At 44.3% G+C, this 15,946-nt stretch overlaps 1 protein-coding gene across 1 annotated transcript in view; it reads right to left on the bottom strand.

The window, feature by feature from the left end:
• The window catches only part of LOC122526886 (protein pangolin, isoforms A/H/I/S-like), a 185,499-nt gene that overhangs the window by 72,082 nt on the left and 97,471 nt on the right, over positions 1 to 15,946 (bottom strand). The window lies entirely within an intron of this gene.

Below are 15,946 nucleotides of genomic sequence, written 5' to 3'. Positions count from 1 at the left end.
TAAGTGATACGAAAAGAGTTCTCGATGGCAAAGAGTTTAGAATGTAAAACTGCTGAAAAATGTATAAAGACGCGTGCCATTAAGAAAGTGTAGAAAAATGAAAAATGATAGAAAGCACGCATAAGACAATACGCAATTGTTAAATGTAGAAAATTAACGCAAAAATGTAAAAGAAAAAAAAAAAAAAAAAACAATGTGCGCACGTCACCTAAGAAAACGCATAGAACGTAGAAAAACGTATGAAAAAAAAAAAAAAAAAAAACAGATTCCTAGAGAGAACATAAAACTATCCAAGGTGCAACATACAATGCTCAAAATTTTATTCCGCTGGCGACCGAATGGTCGCGTTTCGAGTATTGTGGTGAAGCATGATGGAGAGATTCGGAGCACTGGGTCAATTGCGAGCAGCGTGAAAAAAAATAAAAGGCAGGTTCGCGCGTCCCGAAATAAAAACTGTCTCATCCTCCTCCGCGTGGCAGCGTTTTCGCGAAAGCAACGAGACGACCGCCAACTTCTCTCTGACCCGAGAATCGTCGTCATTCCCTCTGCTGGCTTCTCTCCCTCTCGTTCGGCCACGATAAACGTGGAATCCAATTTACTTCTAGGAACGGTCTTCTGTTTCAATTTCGCGCCGGCGATGGAAAAAGCCTCGTGTTCCTTATTATTTAACTTGTGCGCTTCGTCGATGACTGTTAATCTTTTAGATGTGTGACACGAGGGTCGAGGCGCCAATTAGAGGGCGATTTCATGGCAAAGATGTATCATGTATTATGGAAAAGAGCAGTCGAAAGCTCGTTGGAGCTTTGACGTTGCAATTGAATTTATGTAGCTCCTTACTTTGCAATATGGCTAGAGTCGTGTGTTCGTAACGTAACAAAGAAGGATTTTAATGTTTGAGAGAGAGAGAGAGAGAGAGAGATTTATCCGAACATTGATTTTAATTTTCGTTCTTGGAGGGAATTACTTTGAGACTGATGGCTTTACGTCGTACTTTATACTTTCGTCCTGAGCAATGTTTCGCAATAGCCAATTTTTATTTCAGTAAAATGGGAAACTGAAGATTCTTATTTTATTACACAGACAGAAGTTTTTGTTCGACTTGACGAAGCGTCGTGCTTTTTCTATGTACCAGTAAATAATAATAATAATTAAAACGAGCAACCAATTCAAGATTTGACTGAAATTATTCATTCACTTGTTAGCGTATTGACGAGTAATTTGAAAGTAATATACGATGTTACACGAAATAAAAACGTATACTAATCATTTTTCAGGCAATCACCGAATGTCACAGATGGACAACGTTTGTTCAACAAAACAGACAAATTTTGTCCGCTGAACGTGTTGAAAAGTAACAAGCAGAATTTTACTGAAAAGTGGATTCACTTTATGCTTTCACACGAACGCCTCTTCGATTCCCCCGGCTTCGTACCGGAAACGAAGCTTGATCCTTGCTCAGGCCGCGAAACGCATAATCAAGGCCAAGTCTCCGTAGTCACGAGTAACCCCGAAGAATGGCACTCGTCGAGTCCAATTACCACTTTTCAGGGCGAGAGCCCCGTGGTTAGCCGGCAACCGAAAAAATCTCGAAGCGGAGGGAGCTTATCAAGCTCTCTCTCTTTCTCTCTCTCTCTCTCTCTCTCTCTCTCTCTGCCATTCTTCCCAAGCGAAGAAGAGGCCTCTCTGTGTACGTGTAAGTGCGCGCACGATGCCGCTTCAGAGAGTGTAGAAAAGAGGACGGCGGTGCCGCCACCGCCGCCGCCGCTGGGAGCGGCGTACGAATACGAGAGAGAGAGAGAAAGAGAGAAAGGGAGGACAAAGAGCACGTAGAGAGGAAGAAGAGGGCAGGTAGTTGTAGAAAAGGCTGATAGATCATGTTGTGAGGGCTGGCGGAGGGCGTCCAGCGGCAACTGCGTCGGTAACAAGGAACGGCAGCGACATCGGCGGCTGCAGAGGCGACACCCACTACGTGTGTGCACACGCTCTCGCCGGTTTTCTCCTATCTTCCCCTGGCACTCTCTATCTTTTTCACCTCCTCCCCTCCCCCTCGCCCTCTTCTGCTCGTCGTTTTTCTCCGTTTGTTGTACTTTACAATACAAACTTGGCCCGAGACGTCTTCCACGAGACTCAGTTTAGCCTTGTTTCGCAGGTTCGTTCGTATATTTATCTCGCGCCTCTTTCGTTTGCCTTCGGCTGCCCTGTCCGCCGTCGTCCTTGCATTTTTATCTCACTTGGTCCTCCGCGTCTTTTTTATCACGTCCCCGCCGTTCGTGAAAATTCGGCTGTCCATTCGCTTTCATCGCTCTGCCATTTTGGCCCATACGACCACGTCTACCGCGAAATCTAACAATCTACACACATATCCGCGCGTATTTTTCCCCCCCCTATTTATCCGTACGATGCAATTATCAGCACACAGTTGGACAAGATTAGGTCGTTTTGCCTCGGTTTCGGAACCAAGGAAAAATTCTCGTACCTCGGTTCTGCAAACTTGGCCCAATATCGTCTCTCTATAGTAAGACACATATATCTAATCTGTTTAGTCGCGCGAATCGTTTCCTCGTTCGCGAAATTTCATAAACTACCTATATTATTATTATTTTTTTTTAATATTTTTCTATGTGTTACCTGGTTTTTTATCTTTTATCATTTTTTTTTTTTTTTTAATGTGTGTGACACGTAACACACGTATGATTTTGGTCTGGTTGCAAGCCTCTCTCTTTCTTTCTCTCTTTCTCTCCTTTCGTTCACTGGTTCTCCTCTCCGTGCTCTCTTTGGTATCCCTATCTCTGGCGCGCGAGAGACCGGCCGATACTCTCTCTGTGTGCTCGTTTACAATGTTGCCGGGTCTGGAGCGTCGTCGGCACCGCCGCGGCCAGCTCCAGGGGCGTACGCAGCCGGCGCGCAGCCCGTTAGAACCACTTTGCGGATTCGTCGCGTGCTCCGCGATTTGCAACGCCTGCGCTCGCGCGGCTAATTGAATCGCTTCGCTCCGCTATGCTTCGTTCTGCTCAGCTCAGCTCAGCTCAGCTCAGCTCAGCTCAGCTCAGCTCAGCTCCGCTCTCGACGGACGAGGCCGCGCCTGTCTTCTCGCCTCGTCCGACTTATCAGCATGAGCGAATAACCACGCTCACGTGCGATCCTCGGGGCAAACTCGAAGCTCCCTATCGATAGATAAATGTCCCTACAAATGAATTTACATAGAGACGAACGGCTCGTCGAACGATCGAGGACGATGCTTCTTTGCTGCGTTGCATGCGGTACGGTAAATCTCGCACGATCTTGTTGGAGTACAAGTAATTTATGTAATTGAAGATCGTGTAACAGGAGTCTCCACTGATTCTTCGTTCAAGTACAAATAAATGGATTCAATCGACCAGATACTTCATTTAATCGGGTGTTGATCAAAATTTGATTCGCGTAAATGGAGCTTTTCTTTTTATTGTATTTGTGCATATAGTTTGACAATAAAACTAGCGACGAGCAGGGCAGAAAAGAGATCTCCGACAATTTCTCGATTTTGATCTTCTACTGATTCATCACTCACCTAATGGGAGTTCAAGTTAAAATAAAAGGATTTAATCGACGACAGTTTATTTGATCGGATATTGATCAAAATTTGATTCGAATAAATGGAGTTTATATTATAATAGTATTGATAGTGTAATTTGACACTAGAACAAGCGACGAGCAAGGCAGAAAACTTGTATCAGACAGATCTTTCCAGAATCAAACCACATTGTTTCTCGATGTTAATCTTCCACTGATATTATCAGAATGGAAGTAGGTTTAGACAGAAATTAGGTTCGTTTAATTTGAGTCCTGGATTTATGTTACTGATCTTTATCGACAGGAAAAGAAAAGGCTTACTAATAAATCTACAGGACTTGCGACGTATATACATGAAGACCAAATTGAATGTAACATAATACAACGAGTGTAATTACATAAATTGCAGCAACCAAGCTATTTTAATGGCGAGAAACGCTTTCGCATTTTTCACCAAGCGTAAATACAAAAAATACTCGTGACTATTCTAAATCTTGCTGTTACCATTTAGCCTAACTATATATCATTCGCCATATGTCAATCAATTGATCTTCAACAACGAAAACGCCAATTGTACTCGTGACGACCAAACTAGTCTCAAACATCGTCAAACTAGGAGAACACCGCAGCGCGGACAGCGAAACGCAGCGAACGTGGCGCGGTATGATCGGTTTCCGAGATGGAACTCGGCAGACTCGTGGGCGAGCGGATAACGGTTAAAGTTCATTTACATTTTCCAGCGACAATGCGGATCGTTGCTCTTGACACACGGCGCGCGTCGCCGTCAGCGAGTAAGATTAAGCAAGAGGCGCGCGTTCAGTACCGGTAGTGACCAAACAGAGCAGAGAGAGAAAGCATTGCAGTCTCAAGCAGACCTTCTTTTCTGGCTCTCTCTCCTCATCCTCTTTTTCTTCTTCTTCTTCCTCCTCTTCTCTCTTTTTTTCTTTTTTTTTTTTTTTTTTTTTTTNTTTTTTTTGAATCCTCGACGCGGGCACGAGCTCGACGTGGGCGTCGCCACTTCGTAACAGTTTATCGGAACACGAAACCACGTTACTCGACTCGATAAATAAATCCGCGGTTTATTCGGCCTGAAGTCGATAAAAGCGGCTGAAAGCGCGTGCAAGAGGGCGCACGTGCACCTTGCATCGTTACCGAACAGCTAACGGCGAACAATGGACCACGCCTGCACGAATCCGCGAGGAGCGCGACGAGCAACCGATGTACGCAACGATACCGCCACCAGATGCAACACGCGAACGAAAATTCCATAATTCAACGGCGGTGTCGGTGAACTGATTGGATCAAGCAGAATATCCCCGTCCCCGGTCGTTAAATTCCCTTTTTTGGGAACGTTCGGCACGGAGGAGTCCCTCTTCTTGTCCCGTTTCAGCGTGTTTGCGTTCCAGCGTGTCGCGGTGGGTTTTATGGATAGTGTAACTTCCGAACGTTGTAAATGACGCCTCTGTTTATGGCGTTTGCTCGAGTTTGGTTGTACTCTATTTCAGAGGCATCCGAAAGAGATCTCGTTAGCGAGTAATGCCGTTTCTTTAAATCTGGTGGCTGGTTTGGGTTAGGCATTTTTTGAAACGATATTCGAGGCTCGTGTTCAGTGTGATTTAAAAGAATAATAGGTCGTAGGTACTTGTCGCGAAGGAATTCACTTTAGAACCTTCCTTCATGGCTCGGTATTATTTCTCTGGGATGATGCAAGCACCTACGATTCCTCTGTTATTTGAAACAATATACCAGCCTCGTAATTAGATTACCTACATTCGTAATTAGATTTTTAAAAAAATAACAGCTCATAGTTTGTTGCGATCCAAGGAACAGTAATTCAAATTAGTAGAGTCTTCTCCTGAGACCAAGCAACACTATCCAACTATATAGGAAAGGATATATTCACTCGAGACTGATTTTTTTTTTATTTTTAAAACAATATTCGTGATTAGACTCCAAAGAATCATAGCTCGTGTTCATTGTGATCGAAGGAATACACAATAGCTCAAATTAGAAATTTCCTGTTACCAAGTGACGTTATTCCTCTGGGAAGGTGCAAGCATCTACAACTGGTTTGTTACTCGAGCCTGATATCCGCGACAGATTTTAAGCACAATAACAGCTGACAGGTATTTGTTCCGATCGAAGAAACAGTAGTTCAAATTAGTTCCTCCGAGGCCTGTTACCAGGTGACACTATCCCTTTGGGAGGGGTACAAGCGTCTGCAATATTCGAGCCACATATTCCAAGGAATAATAGCTCGTAGGTATTTGTCGCGATCGAAGGAACAGTAATTCAAAATTAGTTTCCCCGAGTTTTACCTCCGAGACTCGTTACGTTAGATGAAACGCCATCCCTCTGGGGAAGGTAGCTACAAAAGCATCCGCGCCACCGGTTTGTTATTTTTCGAAAAACCGTAGCTGATATTCAGGTATTTGTTGCGATCCAAAGAATACTAACCTACATCGCCGCAGTCGCTATCCTCAGAGAGTCTAAGAAACAAACACAAAAATAAGCCGCTATCCATCCATGTTCGAGCAGTCTCGATTCTTCTCGCAATCGGTTGATAGCGAACGTGGGCGCTTCTCAGGGCAGAGAGAGAGAGAGAGAGAGAGAGAGAGAGAGAGAGAGTTGTGGGGCGCGTTCCGCTCGCGTTGAATGCGCTCGCCTCGTGCCGGATATCCCTCGCGGGACTCGCCGGGGCACTGAAAGCGGAGCAGCAGCTAAATGAGTGCTTTCCACGCTACTGGATGATGGATGAATGCCTACACGTTTGCCGCCGTCTCTAGATAAGGAGACGAATGATTGCTATACGCGGCTGGTTTGCTCTAAACGCGCGCCTGGGGAATTGCTGCGGCTGCTGCTGCTGCTGTTGCTGCCTCCTCTCTCGAGCGGCACAGCTCTCGCGGACGCGCCCGTTGTTTGCAGCTGCAGCGCGCACCGCGGAGAGCCTTGCCAAGTTGTCTGACAACGGGCACGAGAGAAAGAGAGGAGACGAAACGTATGTGTGTATCATTCGTCGCGGAGTGGATCGGACCGATGTCTCGCAGCGGTGGTAGCCGGTGTCGTTGTTACCACTTATCGCAAAAACTGATCCGACGCCGGTGTGCCGAGCCACGCGAGCTCGCCCCGTGGAATATGTTAACGCGGCCCGTTTAAGGGAGAGATCGCCGACCAGTCCAAGAAACCCGCGCAGAAGGGGATGTCCCTTTTCTTCTCGGATCCGCTGGATAGCCGGCGAACGCAGCAGCGTCTTTGTCGAGGGACAAAGTTCTCCACCTTTTGGGGGAAGAAGATAGAGGAAAACACGATGGGAGAAGAGGTCGGGATCGTTCGTTGAGTTATTGACTGCCGTCGTTGGGGAAGATCGAGACGTCGACACGTCGTAAATTCTAATTAATCGCGGATCGACTCGATGGCGGAGTTTCGAGGCGAGAAAACGACGAAACGTAGAGATGTATATTCCCTTCGCATTGCAACTACCCACGGAAGAGTTTCGGGAGTAACGGGAACTTGCATGCGAGAATTTTTATCGATTCGAGTATGCTCGATCGGTCTGTTCGAAACCGAACGATGGAAACGATGAGAGTCGCGTTTCACCGAAACGAGGAAACGGGCTTGAAGGAGTCTAACCGCAGGTTTAGAGAGCGGAAGTGGGTTGTCTCGAGAGCGAGAACATGGCCCGGATTTAAAAGGCGCGAGAGGTAAAAGGAAGGCCGGGGTCTTCTTCTCCCGACGACCAGGGAAAATACAATATTTATGTTGATGCGTGCGCGCCAGTCCGGCCTCGGTATTTAAGTTGTGTAAATCCAATATAAACGCCAAACCTGTAATAAATAACCTCTCTCGGCTAGTCGAGGAAGAGTGGAACGTTCGTTTCTACGAGAAAGAAGGGCAGAAAACGCGCTGGTGGAACCATTGCGAGAGGAACGAGGAGGTGGAGAGGTTATATTATACCTGTGCCTTGGGGCCTTCGGGGCTTCGCCTTCGAGAACGAGATGAGAAAGTATCGGCTGCACTCTCTTCCTCTCGTTGTTCGACGGAACGAGAGAGAGAACGATCCAAGTAGGAGGGAACGAAGAAAGGTATCCTCGAAAAAAAAAAAGAGGGCGGAGGAGTTTTGACCCTTCGCTAACGGGACCCTTCCTCGCTTCTTTCTCGCTCATAACGCGAATCCAAATAATAGTGTTCGACCCCGGGTGAGGCCCACATGGAAACGAGACACCTACGCCGCTCTCTCTCTCTCTCTCTCTCTCTCGCACGCGCGCCACACGGCCCAACTAGTTTCCCCCCGGCCCTTTTCCAACCCCCTTTGACGTTCGACTAGTGTCGACGACACTACTCTGATTGTGAAATCGCGCGAGACAGGTGCCACTCCTAGGACAAGGTCGACGACGCGTCAGTCAGGGGGATCGGGAGAGATTTTGGCACGAAAAATCGAATGGCACTACTGTTAGAGAATTACACATTAGAGGCATGGAATGGTGAGAAATTGTTCGATACGGCTCCGCGACATTTATATGATAAATTATTATCATTTAGTACGTAATAATAAAAATATTTGAAACAAAATCTTTTATTTCAGATTAATTTTGACATCGTTGGAAAATTGTTTGTCAAAATAATACCTTGAAATTAAATTTTATTGTTAAATTCTAGACACTTTTCTTGATTATTGTTACAAAAATTGTAAAACTTCGGAGGCGGAATTATTAATCGTAACAGAGTCGGGTGTATACGCGAGTGATATAATTTTGTATGAAATATTTCGAAATAGGTGTAGACACATAAACCTACGTCGCAAATTTTACAATTTTACTGTAGCTTTGTAAATTATATATATAAAATTTTTTATATCCAACTATAGTTAATATCGAAAGGATTAATGAAATTTTTGCTGTATCGTACCATCAAAGTTCTCAAATGAAGTCAATCGGCAAGAACAAAAATCTACATCTTCGAGGAAGATCACGATCGGGGGGTCAATAGATCTTTTTCAAGACGATTTCGTGAAGAATCCAACAGTGCCGAAAGACTTGGCTCAGTAATACCTTAGATCGTCTACAATCCCGTTACGTGTCTCAATGAAATCGTTCGTACCTAAACAAAAAGTTGACACCTCGAAACGTAACCACTCACTTTGCCCGCTGGTCGTCTAGAAGCGTACGATTATTGGCGATCGATCGAGAGCGTGCAACCTTGACTCCGTAGGCACGGAGCTACGCGCTAGCCTTGGTTTCGGTGTCTCGCGAGCCGATTTCGCAACTCCACGTCCGTGTGTCACGAGCGATCGAGGCAACGGCCGCGATCCACGAGGCTGATCGCGCTCCGGAGACCGAGCCTCGCATACGTTACGTATGTACGTACGTATGTATCACCATTAGGCGAGTCGAGGTCGGGATACGAACTCGAGGGCGGGGTGTGGCCGGTGAAATGCAATTACGCGAAAGCGTACCGAACGGCCACCATCGAGACGACAGTGGACCGTGCCCGGTGTCGTGGGCACAAGCTCCTTTGCAGCCGTCAACCGAGGACCGAACGACAATGCTACCGTAATTAACGAACCGTAATTTTCCAGGTCCGCGTAATCGGCAGAAAATTCCGTAGATGGGTCACGAACCGGTGACGTTTCCGAGTCGTTTGCGAGGAGATTCGGTTAAATTAAATCTCACCAAGGTCCGGCATTAACGTGAAATTAACCACAAATGCGTTGAATAATTTCTTTTCGTACGTGTACAAAAATACGAGTTCTTTGTGCAGAGATGTTTAGACGGTAGAACGACAAAATGAAATATACGGTTCTTTTTGATTTTAAAGGATTGGAATCTTCGTAGACTGTGAACACGATTGAAAAATGTATGAAATCGTCTATGAATATACATACCCTCGGGAGAACTACTCTGCCAAACGCACGATTGAAAAGAATTTCTCGAACATAGAAACACATCGCTTTCTTTCAAACGAAATCGCAAAAAAAAAAAAGAATCTTCCGAATCGTTCCAAACGAAACGACGAACTTTCGGACAAAACTCCAAAAGAATTCCGCACTACAATCCTACACCATCCACACCAAGTGGAAGCTACTACACGCTGGACCTTGCGCGTATTTCAACTAATTAAATAAGCGATCGTAGAAAATTCCCGCGGAAGTAAAAATGTCGACGGGGGGGAAGGAAGTGGACCACTCGAAACCTAACGATCCGCCGATTCCCCGGGACGGAAGCTGCAATGACGCTCGAGTAGACGCGGATATAATGAATCCCGGTCGCAAAGAGTGTCTCTTTGTTACCGCTGGATAGATCCCGACCGCTTTTTCTTGCCTCCATTATCGATACGTACCCTCGGCGGCCGGTTTGCAGCTCGTTTTTATTCCATGTTTAGAGATAGCGCGCGCACGCTGCCGCTGCTTTTCATCCGGCGCGATCTGCATCGAAAGGCGGCACTCGATCAAAGATAATGAGGAAACCTGGCTAAAGAGAGAGAGAGAGAGAGAGAGAGAGAGAAGGAGAGAGAGAGAGAAATATGGAGTCCACTTCGTTAAAACGGGATTTATCGTGGCCAGGGCACCGCGAATCAGCGTATTTCCTCCGTTTCAATCGCCGATTTAACAAAACTGAATAGAGTGCCCCTCTGCATATACCGATATAATCGATTTATCCGTACGAACCACCGCAGACAGCTTCATTTACAACTAGATTACAAATTCTTTATGAACTAGGGTTATGATTAATCCAGTTGGATCCAGATGGATCTCTCCGTTTGCAAGCGGATCGATAATACTGCGATTGGTTGGCGGATCGACATCGTTATTCCATTAACTCGATCGAGAGATGTGTTTCTGGCGGCTCCGTTATCGTGACAAGTAGGACTGCACAATACTTCTCTCGATCGTGAAATAATACACATTTGCTTGGAAACAAATTTCAAACTCCAATCGCAAAAGAGTTACTTTAGTTAGCTTGTACAGGAGTGTGGTAACTAAGCTCAAGTGCTCGCATTGATTTACATTTTATATTTACATTTATGATTATGCCCGGATATATCCATAAGCAATGTCGTTTTCCTTCAATTTGTCAAACATTGCCATCTGGTGACAATAATTCAACTTATTATAACATTATTAACTTTTGTTCTAGTTAAATATATGGACTTGTTGTTAAATTATATTACAGATTAAAACTGTATCAACTCTTAAATAGAATAAAATTTTCTACAGTATCGGAAAACTATCGTTACTTGTGGGTAGCCCTAATTATTTTACATACATACAACTGCGAAAATGGAATATCTCGTCGCTATTAAGCAAGAAAATGTAACTCACAATACTTATTTATAGATATTTACCATACTTTCGTACGCAACTAACCAAGCATTGCACACGTAGTTACAAAAACGAAGCCAATGAATCGCTGATTAATTAAAAATGCTACGACTTCAAGGCACAAGCTTCCCTAATACCTCGGCCAAGTTCAATTATAAATTATTACCGGGTTCTTAACACGCGTTAGAACCAGCAGGTTCGCGTCGTCACGGGCCCCCGACGTCGAAATGAGTGGCAGTAGTCAAGGCTAACGGGGGAACAGCCAGCATCGTTTCTGGCAAACGAGCAGCGAACAGCAACAATGGCGGTTGCACGACTATCGGAGGCGTCCCTCCGACCGCCTTTGCGCCGCTGATATACAAGCTAGGCATACTGGCATAGGGACTACTGGCCTGTTGGTAATTACCCATCGTAAATCGTGTGCCGTTCACCGAGGTCGCTCTCCCTCGAGTAACAAGCCGGCCAACTTTGAAGACGAGAACTCGCCGCGGCAGCGCCAGCACCCGATGAAATAAGAAGCGCGACCACGAGCAACTTGCTCGCAGCGAGTATTTATACACGCGCGCGCGCACGCGCGTACATACAGGAAGAGGATAAATTTTTACTGTTGCTCCGGAAACGGTCCTTCTACGAACGCAGCGAAGCCTCATTTGTCCATTCGAGTGAAATTTGAACTGAATTTTAATAAATTTTGGAACGGACTCCTGCTGGTTGAATCTGACCCTGTACAGGGTGGATCAAAAGCTTACTATTGAAATTTTTTACCAGTTTGAAATTGATAAAATTACCTTCTTCCCTACATTTTGATGTTTCATCGTAGAATCAACGGATTTCTTTTATACGAACTCCAATTTTACTGTATATTGTGTGTACTGTACGAAAGATACTCGAGGACTCGCAATTGTCATGATTATATCGATCGAGTTTGTGAAAATTTCTTTTTTTTTTTATGAATATCGGGCGTTGTATAAACTATTTTGGGGTATCATTAACTGCCACATTATACCAATCACAAGTGTGGAGGAAATTCTTTACGAACGTATCGTGCGTTACACAAAAGATTTTACAGATTTCAGATTCATCCGTGCTGTCTTGCGATTATATTAATCAAAGCTGGGAACACGCTGTTTATTACGTGTATTGTAACTTGTATATTTTGTCAACTTTATTCTTTATTTCCTTAAAAAATAAAAAAAAAAAAACAAATCTCTGAGATTGTCTCTACCAAAAATATCTGGTTTTCACTATTCAAGAATCTTCTTTCTCACCAACGTCTCCTCCCTACAGTCTTCCAGAGTACAAAACTGGAACCCAATAATTAGCCGAAATTCTGTCGATAAAAGCAAACATCGTCAGAAATCGGCTACCGAGATCTTGGGGGGGGGGAGTTTATTTCGGCCACGGTGGAAAGCGGCGGAACCGCGAGTGTATCGCGGCCGCATCACGGGGCCGAGAGGTGGTGAGGCGGGTGTGCAGCGATACACACACACACACACATACACACAGCCCAGCTCTGCTGGCTGCATTTCGCCGCGATGTTTCGGCGCGATTACGCCTGTTAATGGCGCAGCGTTATGGCGTCACACGGCTTCTCTCTCCTCCCCTCCGGCTCGAGCGAGTGCCCAAGAGAAGAGAGACTACTGCTGTTGCTGCTGCTGCATAACGAAAAGTGCGAAGGCACCAAAGTTACAAGAGGATAAAAGGATGCACGCCTCGAGCTTTTATGGACGGCCGATGCTCGAAGCAACGACGGGGGCGCGAGAGAGATGGGACCAAGGGTCCCGAGGAGAACCGGCAGAGAGCACGCGAGAGAGGAAGAGAGAGGACGCACGCATTATCTAAATGCGCGACACTCTGCGAGAGCCTGGCTACGCTCGCGCTCTCGTGCTGCTACCACCACCCTCCCGCCCCAACCGTCGACACATCTGCGCGCGTCACCATCACACAAGCTACCAGATTTTCTTCTTTTTTTTTCACTCTCGCTCTGTCTTTTTTTTTCCTTTTTTTCTTTTTTTTTTTTTTCTTCTTCTTCTGTTCGTCGTACCCTCCGCCTCTTACGCCGCCAACACTAAGTACCGCGTGCTGTCCCGAGTGCTGTCCGACCATCGTCAAGTGGACAATCTCTTCGGCAGTCGTCCTCCCAGAAACTTACCACCGTTATTATGCCTGTTCTTGCTCACCCTCTGTTTGTCCCCCCCCCCCCAATGCTGCTGGCTTAACGCAGCGTGGAACAATCGCACCGACACGAAATTTGCGAAACGTCGCGTTTCGAAAATTTTGACCGGCCAGTTACAATTAATCTACGCGCGAAGTGTTGTTTCAATATTTTTATTTACGGCCATGACAGACTCTCGCGACACGTATTGTACAATGTACAAGCGAAAGTTGAAGTAATTACAGCATTCACAATTGTACTCGTCGGTGAGGTGGTAAAATCTCGCCTCGAATCTACGTTGAACGGTATAACCATGGACGAATTTGTGACAAGAAATGTTAACTAACGAGGTTAATTAAGACTCCTTTGATTGCATCAACCTTGATTATCGGCGCTAAACAAGTGTGGCCAAGCAAGTGCACAGAAGGTTCAAAGGGAAGCCAGAATCAGAAAGGAGGAGCCAATCGGTGTCGGAGGAGCTTTCTACGAGTTCAGTAACCATCGACTTTATCTCTTCTCCGCTTATACGATTTTGCCTCTTCAAATCAATCCCATCATTTCGTTTATATTTCGGAGAATTTACGTTACTAACGACACTGACACATTTTATGTCGTATCTGTCATCCACGGCGACGATTCTTCTATATTGGCAAAATATAAAAATGGCAAATGGCAAGAAAAGGTAATCGAACAAAATGGACAATATATCGTGTAACAAAGCATTTGTTTCTCGCCTTTCACTTGCACAAAAAAAAAAAAAAAAAAAACATAATGCAATGATTTCTCGGTCAATCAAATATAATTTATAGCTGACATCTATATTTTTACGTAACCATAAGTTAGGTGACGATATGGAGAATACATACTTTTACGTGAAAACATCTGTAACAATTCACGTCTCATAGATTAATCTCAGGCTCACTGCTTTCAAATCTTCTTATTAAACCCAAAAGCGATAACCAGACGATATCTTATATTATTTCATATATTACAATAAAAAGAGCGTGCCATGTATACATACATGCGTCAGTATATGGACTCAGACATACTACTCAGACCGTCCTCAATCCATATCTAAATCAACTTATCTATCGATCGATCACGTAACGTATCAATTCCAACACACGTAAGTATCATTCCCACCTATCGTGCAATCGACAGTCCCTGAAATCCGTCTCGGAGGTGAAAGATCCTGTTCTTCAGCTGCCTTTCCGCGCGACACCTGTCGCTGTCTGACCGAGAAGTCGAGGAATCCGCGCGATTCCGATCTACAAACCTCTGGCCGAACCAATCGAAAACAGACAAGAGAAAGAGAGAAAGAGAGAGAGAGAAAAGAGAGCCTCCTGTTCCTAGGAGGATCGGTAATTAGGCACGCCGGTGAACGGACAAATTAGTCGACTGACATCTGCTACCAACCAACGAGCGCCGGGCGTTAAGGCCATCATCATCGTCCTCAGTTTGGAATTCTCATCGTTCCTCGTCGCGATGAAGCTCTCTCGATTTCAGATCTCTCGATATGCGATCGTGCGTCGTTTCTTTCGCTTGTCGAAGACGATACGCGCCGAGGTAAGGTGTCGAAATCGGTGAACGCGCGATACACGACGCGGCTGTGCAGCTGCGAGAGGAGAAGGCCGTGGGGCCCCGCAAGGCAAAATATCATCGGTGAATTTCGACGAACGATCGCTCGTAAATTACTATAGTCGGGGACTGGCTCGACGAGAGCACCGCCGAAAAACGCGACCCCGAAGAATTCCACCTGAGGAGCGAGGATGATATTCTTCGCCGGGTTGTTCCGTTCGCGAATTTCACTCTTTTTTTTTTCTTTCAGAAAATAAACGTTTACAAGTGTCGTTGATCGAGGCTGAAACTATCGGAATATCTCGCAACGTTTAACGGACTCAACCTCTTACGCTGGAATACCGCGCACATCGAGAATCTTTTATTCCAAAATTGCAATATTTTCTCAGTTTTAAATGTATTATATTTATATATTAAGTATATAGATATATATTATATTTTATAATATTATTATATTTATTATAAAATATATTATATTATATTTATATATTAAGTATATAGATATATATTATATTTATATATTAAGTATATAAATATATATTATATTTTATAATATTATTATATTTATTATAAAATATAATATATTATATTTAAATATTAAATATAATATATTATATTTAAATATTAAATATTATATGTATTATATTTAAATATAACCGAGGCAAAACAAATAATAAATTTATTACTTGTTGGCAATTTCTATTCAGCGATATCATATCGACGAGGTCAAAAAGAAAGCGACCAATTATACGGTTTGGTCGCTCGTTATGGTCCGTGAACCAGTTGCCAGCGCAAGGGGTTAAGTTTGAAGATTCTCGCGCGATAAATCTCTATCTTGTATTTTCGTTTCTTCGGTATGCCTCGGAATACATTTTTGAATTCTCGTCGCTTTGAAATCTTACGCGTGAAACTGAGAACCCAACGACTGCATTGTTAGTTATTACCAAAAATCTACCAATTTTTGTGCAACACAGAGGACGCGTCAGTGGAATCAGTTAAACTTGTACGTGTAATTTCGATGAAGTTAACCGATACGACGGGACATGTAACTTTCGAATTGTACATACGACGTTACGGAGAGCTAAAACAAAGTTGTACAATTACACGATTATTTCGATTTGAAACGATAGATAACGAATCGTTCGAGAGGCTATACTGACTGACTTCGTAAACTGAAATGTAGGAAAAAAGAAAAAAATCGCAACAACTTAAACGTTGAAATTTACTCGTTCACTCATGCTATATATGTATGTATGTATCCTCTCGGTAATGAAACAGACCCATTATCTTTGAGACGTTGTACACGACTAATGAATTCAAGAATTTCGATGAAACGAAGTTACCAA

This window comes from Frieseomelitta varia, unplaced genomic scaffold (genome assembly GCF_011392965.1).
Source record: "Frieseomelitta varia isolate USP_RPSP 00005682 unplaced genomic scaffold, Fvar_1.2 scaffold_201, whole genome shotgun sequence".
Classification (NCBI taxonomy): Eukaryota; Metazoa; Arthropoda; class Insecta; order Hymenoptera; family Apidae; genus Frieseomelitta; species Frieseomelitta varia.
Note: the sequence above shows the minus strand (reverse complement) of the source record. Positions and strands in the feature narration are given on the sequence as shown.